The sequence below is a fragment of the Solanum pennellii genome, chromosome 3, assembly GCF_001406875.1.
Source record: "Solanum pennellii chromosome 3, SPENNV200".
Taxonomy (NCBI): Eukaryota; Viridiplantae; Streptophyta; class Magnoliopsida; order Solanales; family Solanaceae; genus Solanum; species Solanum pennellii.
In genome coordinates this window covers 3,858,036-3,866,891 of record NC_028639.1, presented here as the reverse complement: position 1 = coordinate 3,866,891, position 8,856 = coordinate 3,858,036, and the positions used below count along the sequence as shown (strand labels likewise).

Sequence of the window (8,856 nt, the reverse complement as noted above, 5' to 3'; positions counted from 1 at the left end):
CTAATATTAAAACTACAATAAACACAAATATTAATTGACTTTTAGAACTACATTAAACTAAAAAAAAAAACAAGCTACATATAATAAACAGAAAACATAAAAGAGCTGGGAATTAAGTAAAACAAGGCTAAGAAAAAAATTTACCTGGTTCTGGGCGGCGAACCGGAACTACGAGTTTGAAGGAGACGACTCCACCTCCTCAACTCGAAAAACCATAAAAACACTTTAAAATTTTTGAACTATGGAACCAAGAATTCTCAAAATTTTATTAGTATTCTTTTGTTTTCCCCTTCAAATCCTCCTAAAAATAGTGAATGAAGTGGGCTTATATAGGAACCCAAAAATCCTCAAAAAGGATGAAATACCGATGTGGGACTATTGCAAAATTGAAAATTGTTTGAGAGACAATGTGGGAAAGGCAGATTTTTTATTTTTTTTTTGTATTTGACTCAAAATGTATGAATTTTAAAATCATCGGACCAAAATTTGCTATTAAATAAATAAAGCTTCAAAATCACGAATTTTTAAAATGTTAGGCCAAAATTGGGTGTCAACAGTTTGGTAGAGTGTATTAAAAAAAATGTATGAATTAAATGTGTGTATTAGCAACACTTTGTTTGGTACACTTTTTTATACCATTCTATTGTGTATTACTAATAGCAAGAAATTCTAGGTATTAATAACTCATAGCATTTCAATACTTGCATTAGATTTATTAATTACAAAATACCCTTAAAGTCTTTTCATTTTTTTTGTCATAAATTTTTAGTTTTATGTTGATTTGATTTTCAGTATCTTTTAATTTATTGGTGTCTTAATAGATTTTATGGCCTCTTAACTATTTTTTTTTAAAAAAAAAGAAATAGTTTTAACAAAGTTTAAAAAAATAAACGAGTTTTAAAAGAGTCGCCACCTAATTTTAGGAAAACTAGGAAACCAAGTATTNGAAATAGTTTTTAATATAATTTAATTAAAAAATTTACTATTTTGACGCTAGAAAAGTTTTAAGCAACCCACTGCCTCACCCTAACTTATTAACTCCAAAAAACAAAACTTAATTCTTTTTATACATTCGTTATTTTCTTAATTAGTAGCACATAAATTCATCCTAAAAATATGAACAAAAAATGAAGGTAGAATTTTTTTTTGTTTTAAAAGAATCTAATCTTAGTTGATTTACCTTAATAGTCAAGTAATAATTAGATGTGAAAAAGTAAATTACTCTCTTTTTCTTGAGTTGATTGCATTACTTTCCTGTATGTTATTAGTATTTGATGACAACCTAAATGCTTTGTTTTCAATGTAGATAAAAGAAATTGTTTGTCAATTTTTCATAAAAATATTTTGACGCAATAGTATAATGAGTTAATATTATTTTTTTAAAATAAAGAATGAAGAGTTGATGACGTTTTAGCAAAGAAATATTTTCTGATGTTTAGCAAATGATTTTGTTACAAAGGAAGTATACGAATAATAAAGTGTGAAGGATATTTTTGTAAAAATTTATATTTTTAATAGAAATTATGCAAAATTTATTATTTTTAATACACCAAATTAGACAATGCATAAGAAATAATGCTACTAATGCAGGCATTACTAATGCAAGCACTACTAATATTTGTATTAGTAATACACCTTATTTTTCATTATTCTTATACACTCTATTAAACGACCCCTTAATCTTTTACAATTGAAAAAGAACAAAGAAAAAGGAAACAAGAGGTGACAAACAAGGGCAGAGCTAAAAGTTTAGCTACAAATTCGATCGAATCTAATAAATTTTTATTTGTGTTATAAAAAATTGTACATTTTGACTTTAAAATTCAATTACTTGACATTTGAAGTAGTCATTTTAAAAAATTAAAATTCTACACTCCACCTATGAACCGGAGAAAACATGTAATATACCCAAAAATTATGGCCACATTTATCCAATCTAGTTTGGTACACATGAATAATGATCTATCTGTTGTTATTTCTCCAGCATTTTGACATGATGACATTTGACTAAGGACATTATATTGATGATTATCTCACCTCCATCTAGAACAATTTATAATTAAACAAATAATTGTCCCCGTGAAAAAGAACCCTCATGATGAATTGAATGTACTTAGAATATATAATATAAAAAAAATAGAATTTATGGAAAAGAAAAGTCAATATATGTGACCCACTAATTCTTATTTATGAAGATCCTTTCTTTAACAGCGTGAAAATGTTGACTTGAAAGAAAAACAAGTGCATGCCAAATGTTGGATGAAGCTGACGTTGGGATTGAATGCGATACCCATTAATATATAAAATAGTATAAATTAAATGACATGAATAATAATGTATATATTGAAATTTTGTGAAAGTCCGTAAGATAAGGTAGTGTTTAATTTTAATTAGATTTTATGAGGATTTAGTTTCGGTTAAAAAATTTGGAGGTTACTCTAAGTTAAATAGTAGTTTATGTCTATATAAAGGATACTACATTCTCTTAAAAAGACATTTCGAAAATTTTAAAAATTCAAAAAAAATTTAAATTCAAATCATCATTCGAGAAGTATGTCACTAACATTTCTCAAATCATGAATAAATCTTATGAGAAAGAAATAGAATTATACCCGCGTTACTTATCAATAAAATATTCTTTTATCTTTAGATTTAGTTTATGTTATTTATTTTCCATTTATCCAATATTTGTTGCAAACATATAGTAATATAACATACTATATTGAGTACTTATTATTTCTTTTCAGCAACTATAATGAGTATTAGGAGCAAATAAACATATAACTTTACCGAACATGAGTTACAGTACAGTGATAGAATTGTTTTATCTTTAATCAAAGATTTTGAATTTGAATTTTAATATATAAAAAATAATATCATCTTTAAATGATTCCTACAATGCATAATTCATATTTAATCAGAGTTTCAATATAAGCTCCGAATACAAAATAAAAATAATAATATATAAATATAAAAAACTTTATTAGCTTTTGAACGAAGATATAGACTCAAAACATAATTTAATAAAGCAAATATTGAAATGACTAATGAGTTGTGCGAGCCAAATAGGCAGCAAATGAGGTACGTCGCTTCCTCTTCAGGAGACAGCCCATAGAGACGAACCACCCCATTTTTACGACCACTACAATTTCATATTTTTATTTCAATTTCACATTTTCTTTCTTTTATTATTTTTATTTTCTTTATAATCTTAAAATATTAAAGGTAAACATAGAACAATCCTTTCTTATCTCAATTTAAGTTTTAATAATTCACCAATATTCGATATCTATTTTTAAATATTATTACCATAATTGAATTGATTTTGTTATCTCAATTTAAGTTTTAATAACCCTTTCTTATCTCAATTCAAGATAAATGTGTGGATCGGTCAAGGAATACAAGTTCAACACAGAAATATTTCTACTTGCATCAAAGGAAAGAATATCAAAATTAGGAGAAATTGAATGAAGATCGAAATAAATTAAAGTTCAAATAGATCATTTAAACACCTTAATCATATTCCCATGAAACTTTATGATATTTCATCAATTATATTTTTCAATAATAAATATCAGTGTAATTCAAACTCAGAATTTTTATCGAAGCATGTGATTCAATTCATTTAAAAATTGAAACAGTAAACAGGCGCATGCAAAGGTAGATACACAAGTGGATGAATCGAAGCAAATGTCAACAATTTGGGCTTTTGGATTATACGAAAAGACACCCTCATACAATACAATTTCTCATGTCCCTCGTGCACCAGCCAACACCTTACGTAATGCTTCACTTTTTATATTTTTTTTCCTCATACTTTTTTCTGATATATTTGCCTTTAACTACCAAATTGATTCTTTTAAATCTTTTCTTAGACTATGTTTTTCTTATTTTAGGTTTTATTTATTTAATTTACTCTTCTTAATTGGATTCAACGTTGAATCAGTATGTTGATTACAGATTCGATCGAAGCAGTTAACGAAATTTCTTGAATATGTACAAATTAGTGATTTTTGAACACGGTAACTTAAGAGGATAAGAATATTAAATTCATAAACTTCAAATTCTGACTCTGGCTCAGACTAGATTACTACCTTGACTTCAAGAAAGTTCCGTTACTTTCGGAAAATATAGATTTTACAACGTAAGAATCTAAGGAAGATATCGTTAGCTGTCATGTCTTGACTAAGTAGAACAACGATGGGAAAAAAGTAATCGTTGCATTTTAATTAAATTACTAGCTAGGAAAAAGATAATTTTGGACAAAAACTTTGACCCAAATTCTTAAAAGTTTTTAAGTTTGTTTGACTAAGAAGAACATTCGTTACCTTTCTGTCTAATTGATGGAGTTCAAAAATGTAAATGGACAATAAGTCCTAGCACACGTAAATATTTTAACTCAAGCAAAAGTTGTATTCCATGTATTGAAAATGGTAGCCAAAATACATGACCAACAAACTAGTGAAGTAAGAAACAACAAATTGTTTCTGTTTATATATATGCTATCATTTTTCTAAGTTGTCAATCAATTGTATTTCAAATAATTTAATTGTATAAATATTTTTTTAGATAATTATGAACATAGAATAATGTCAACTTTGTAATTGTAATGTATTAAACCGTGCAATTGCATATATAACAGTTGAATTTCAACATTGACCACCTGAAATTAAAAGTTCTCATGATATTAAAGTCAGAAAATTGACATCATTTACAACACTGAATAATTAAAAGTCAAATTATTTAACGGTCCTAGGTAAGTCTGTGAATATTTTTTTGCTATTAAATTATTAGGATAAACTAATGTACCCCACTTGGTACTTAGAAAATTTATTATATTATATATATATATATATATATATATATATATATATGTCCGCAACAAATTCTGGTGCTGAGGGTTTATTCAAATTTATGTATTATTATTAATGTACATTTGAAAACGAGTCAAAATAAAATAGAGAAATATATTATATAGTTGTAATATTTTCATTAGTAGCCAAAAAAGAATAGTAGTGCAGCATGGGTGCATGCATGTGTGACCTGCCGACGAGCCGTTATTCTTAAAAAACAATGTCTTTTTTCTTCATGTGTAAAATTGATCTTTGTTTGAAATTCAAATAAAACTCTAAATTAATCTAATATCATTTCAATGGAAATATTGTTTAAATTGTATATGGCAATTGTCAATTAGTGGCGGCGATGATTATCAATGCTTGTGTGTCGATTTGAGATAGTGTTAGTTGATAATGGTAGTCGTAGATATATACATAGTATTTTATGATACATTGATTGACAGTAGTAAGTATTGTTGTTGATGAGGGCCGGTAGTTAGTAGTGGAATGATATTGATAGCTAAGGATACTGAATGAATGATGATAACGATTGTTGATATATGATGTTGAAATAATTAATGGTGATGATTAAAATTAATGGCTAGTGATAATGACAATTGATTTTGGTGATTGACAGTTGTAATGAGTCAGATCGGGTTGAGGATGGTGGTTATGGATAGTAGGTGGCCGGTGATCATTAAATGTAGTGATAGTTGCATATGAAATGACGGTTGTGGATGATAGTGAAAGTAAATAGAGTAACAGTGAACTGTTAACTTTGTGGGAATTCTTAAATAAATATCTTAATGATATAAAAAATTGTTATAGATTTTAACCATTCAGACCTGTTACGTTGTTGTAAAATAAGAAAAATAGTGCATAATTCATATATCGAAAACAAACATACTTAATGGAGTAACTAACATGTAACATACATACGTACATGGAATAAGATATAAATAATTTCATTTGAAATTTTATTTATTCGGTACCAAATAGGTTTATATTGATATAAAGCAAATAAGTACAATAGATATGAATCAAATTATACATTGATACAAAGCGATTTGATACTTAAAACTACTAAAACGTTCAATAAATTAGTCAAATTATCGCTATAATTAGTAATTAAGACTCAAAATTCCTTTATTTTTTAAAATTTTTCTAATGCAATAGAAATTCGACAACGCATTGGGCGTAAATTATGGAGTAAAGAAGTGGTGAATGCATGATATGATGATTCACAAGCTAAGGCTGCAATTTTTTTTGTGTAAATAAATAAAGAATATTGGCTCAGCCTTTGCAGTATCGTTTCTTTCTATTTTTCACCTCTCCTTTTGAGTTTTGATCAATTATGTATCATCAAAATTTCGGTTTCTCTTGTCTCATAAAAGTGGAGATATGAGACTTAACAATCTAAAGGTAAATATGTATTTTATTTTCTGTTTTAACACATTTTTTTCTAATAATCTTTCTAAAATTAGCAAATGTTTATCTTATTTCAACTCGAAAAAAATTAAAAAAAATATTTCTTAGTTATTATTATTTTTATCATTATATATATAAATTAATGATGGATATATTATGATCTTATATATATGACACATATTATCTGTTGAAAGAGTATATGATGTTATTCTATTTGAATTGATAAAATGAGATTAAGAAGAAAAAAGTATTTCAAAACATTTTCATATTTTAAGTGATTATAGAAGAAAGAAAATAAGAATAGTGTTCTTCAATAGTATTTTAATTACGAAAAAGACATGTTTAAAAAAGAAAAAATAATGTACTAATTTAGAAAAGGATACATTTAACCCATTTTGTAGATAATAGGGGTATTTCTGGATCAAAATATTGACTGCAAAGACATTTTTAAACTAAGATATTGACAATGAAAATATTTTTGAGCCAAACTATAAACAAAAGACATTATTATTTCTTTCACATAATTTTAAAATATTTTTAACCCTTTCCCTTTTTATAAATTGTTTCTTCACCTTTTTCCTTTTTCATAACCACAAAAGAATATGATACTCCCGTTTTGGAAACAGTCTTTCTTTGAATTGAATTATTATTTTATCTGCAATTTTAGGTACATGATCGTCACTTTAATGCAAAGTGGATTCCACCGTTATACGTCAAAACAGATTTGTAAGACTCTATACAAATCTGGTGCCTTTCAGTATCCAGGGTTGGCTCCACCGTTTCCATATATATTCGAGTCATTTTAATTTAATATTTTCGATAAGGAGTATAAGCATCTTTAAATTTAACGTGGTTTCATATACTTTTGAAAATAATGAGTTCATTGTGAATATTTTAAATAAATTTATAAAATTTAAATTCTGAATTTATTGCTAACATAATCATATGGTGCAAGCAGAGATGGAGCCAAGATTAAGTGTTTGAGGATTCTAAATCAATTTTGTGAGGAGTTCACAAGTTAATACACATATATATTTTTAATTTTTTAATACAAATATAGAATATATGAAAAGGCAAGTGATTTCATCAGAACTTACAAACCCCCCACTTAGCTCAGCCTCTGAGTGCAAGTTACTTAATTATTTGATGGTTCTTCTTTGAGCTCTTTACAAGAAAAATATATATTTATGTTTTTTAAAATATTTTTATTTTTATGCATAAGAAATTTGAAATGATCATTTTCTATTAATCAAATTGAGTTAGTAAGAAATCTCAATTCCTTCTGTTTTTATGGAAGCTATTTAGTATGAAGAAATGAAATTTCTCGGAATATCTAAGTCGTATAAGTAGAGAGTTCTTATCATTTAAATAGAAGAAAATGTTTTTCAAATCTCTTAAATAGTTATAAAAATATAAAAAATATATTTTTAAAAATTTAAAAACAATTAATCCCGTAAATATGTTGCAAAAGTTACGGAATAATCTCTTTTACAGAAAATGGGTATCCTACGCAACCCATGAAGTTTGTGATTGGTCATAAAATATTAGTGGAAATGGAAAAAAAAAAGGTGATTTAGTCTTTTTCATTCTTCGTATCTGCCTTTTTTTTTTTAGGAATTGGAGCTGATAAGTTTGGCATATCGCTTTTACAAAAATGACAAGAAAAGGAAGAAAAAAAAAAGGAAGAATTAATAAAGGCATCCAAAGTCGATTGAGGACGTGATCAAGCGGTCAATCATTTCAAATTTTATAATAAAATATTTTATTTTACCTCATGTAATCTAGATAAAATTAATATTATCCTTCGAGTAAAATAAATAAATTTAAAAATTTATAATTTTAAAATAATCTTTTTTTCGTTCGAAATCATTTATCACGATGAAAAGATGAAAAAATAGATTATCGATAATGGGATATATGGTACGGGAATAATTGCAACAAGAGAGGCAGTAGCTCCCTGTTTTGCAGACAGTACCACTAATGACTAAAATTCCGTGTCCAACTTGGGATTTGCCTTAAAAGTAACAACTCCTATTGCACCCTCGTGTTAAATTTCCTCTCCCTTTACATTTTTCGAATTTACGTGATATTTATTATTTTTTAAAAATTAAATAATTTAATTTTAATTAAGAATTTACATATGAAATTTTTATATTTTTCTTAAATTATAGTATACGTTATAATAATTGACAATTTAAAATATTTAAGAGATATAAAAAATTGACTTGTCTGAATTTCGAATTCGAAAGGTATATTACACTTGTATCATACATTTTGATTACCTTCATTTTATAATATTTATTCAAATTATTAAAATTTTGATATTATTTCTATTTAAACGTATAAATATGGTAATGTTTCAATTTTTAGAAAAATTTCCCAATTATTAATCTTGATATTGATGGATATGATATAAGAGGGGTGCAAGACGAAGGAAATATATGTATTGGTATTTGTATATCTTTTAAAATCTACATGTACACGTAGATTAACAAGCGAGGATTGTGAGGATTAGTAAGTACTTTATAAAAGTGAAAACTAATATTTTACGATATGTCAAATTTTATTGATAGTATAAGAAAAAAAATTACGT

General features: G+C 26.2%; 1 long non-coding RNA gene across 1 annotated transcript; it reads left to right on the top strand.

Annotated features, from left to right (window-relative positions):
• The first annotated feature begins 6,128 nt into the window (after positions 1 to 6,128).
• On the top strand, positions 6,129 to 7,987 carry LOC114076366. Its single transcript, XR_003577207.1, has 3 exons — positions 6,129 to 6,257; positions 6,931 to 6,989; positions 7,878 to 7,987. It is a non-coding gene; the product is annotated as an uncharacterized LOC114076366 (long non-coding RNA).
• The last annotated feature ends 869 nt before the right edge of the window (positions 7,988 to 8,856 follow it).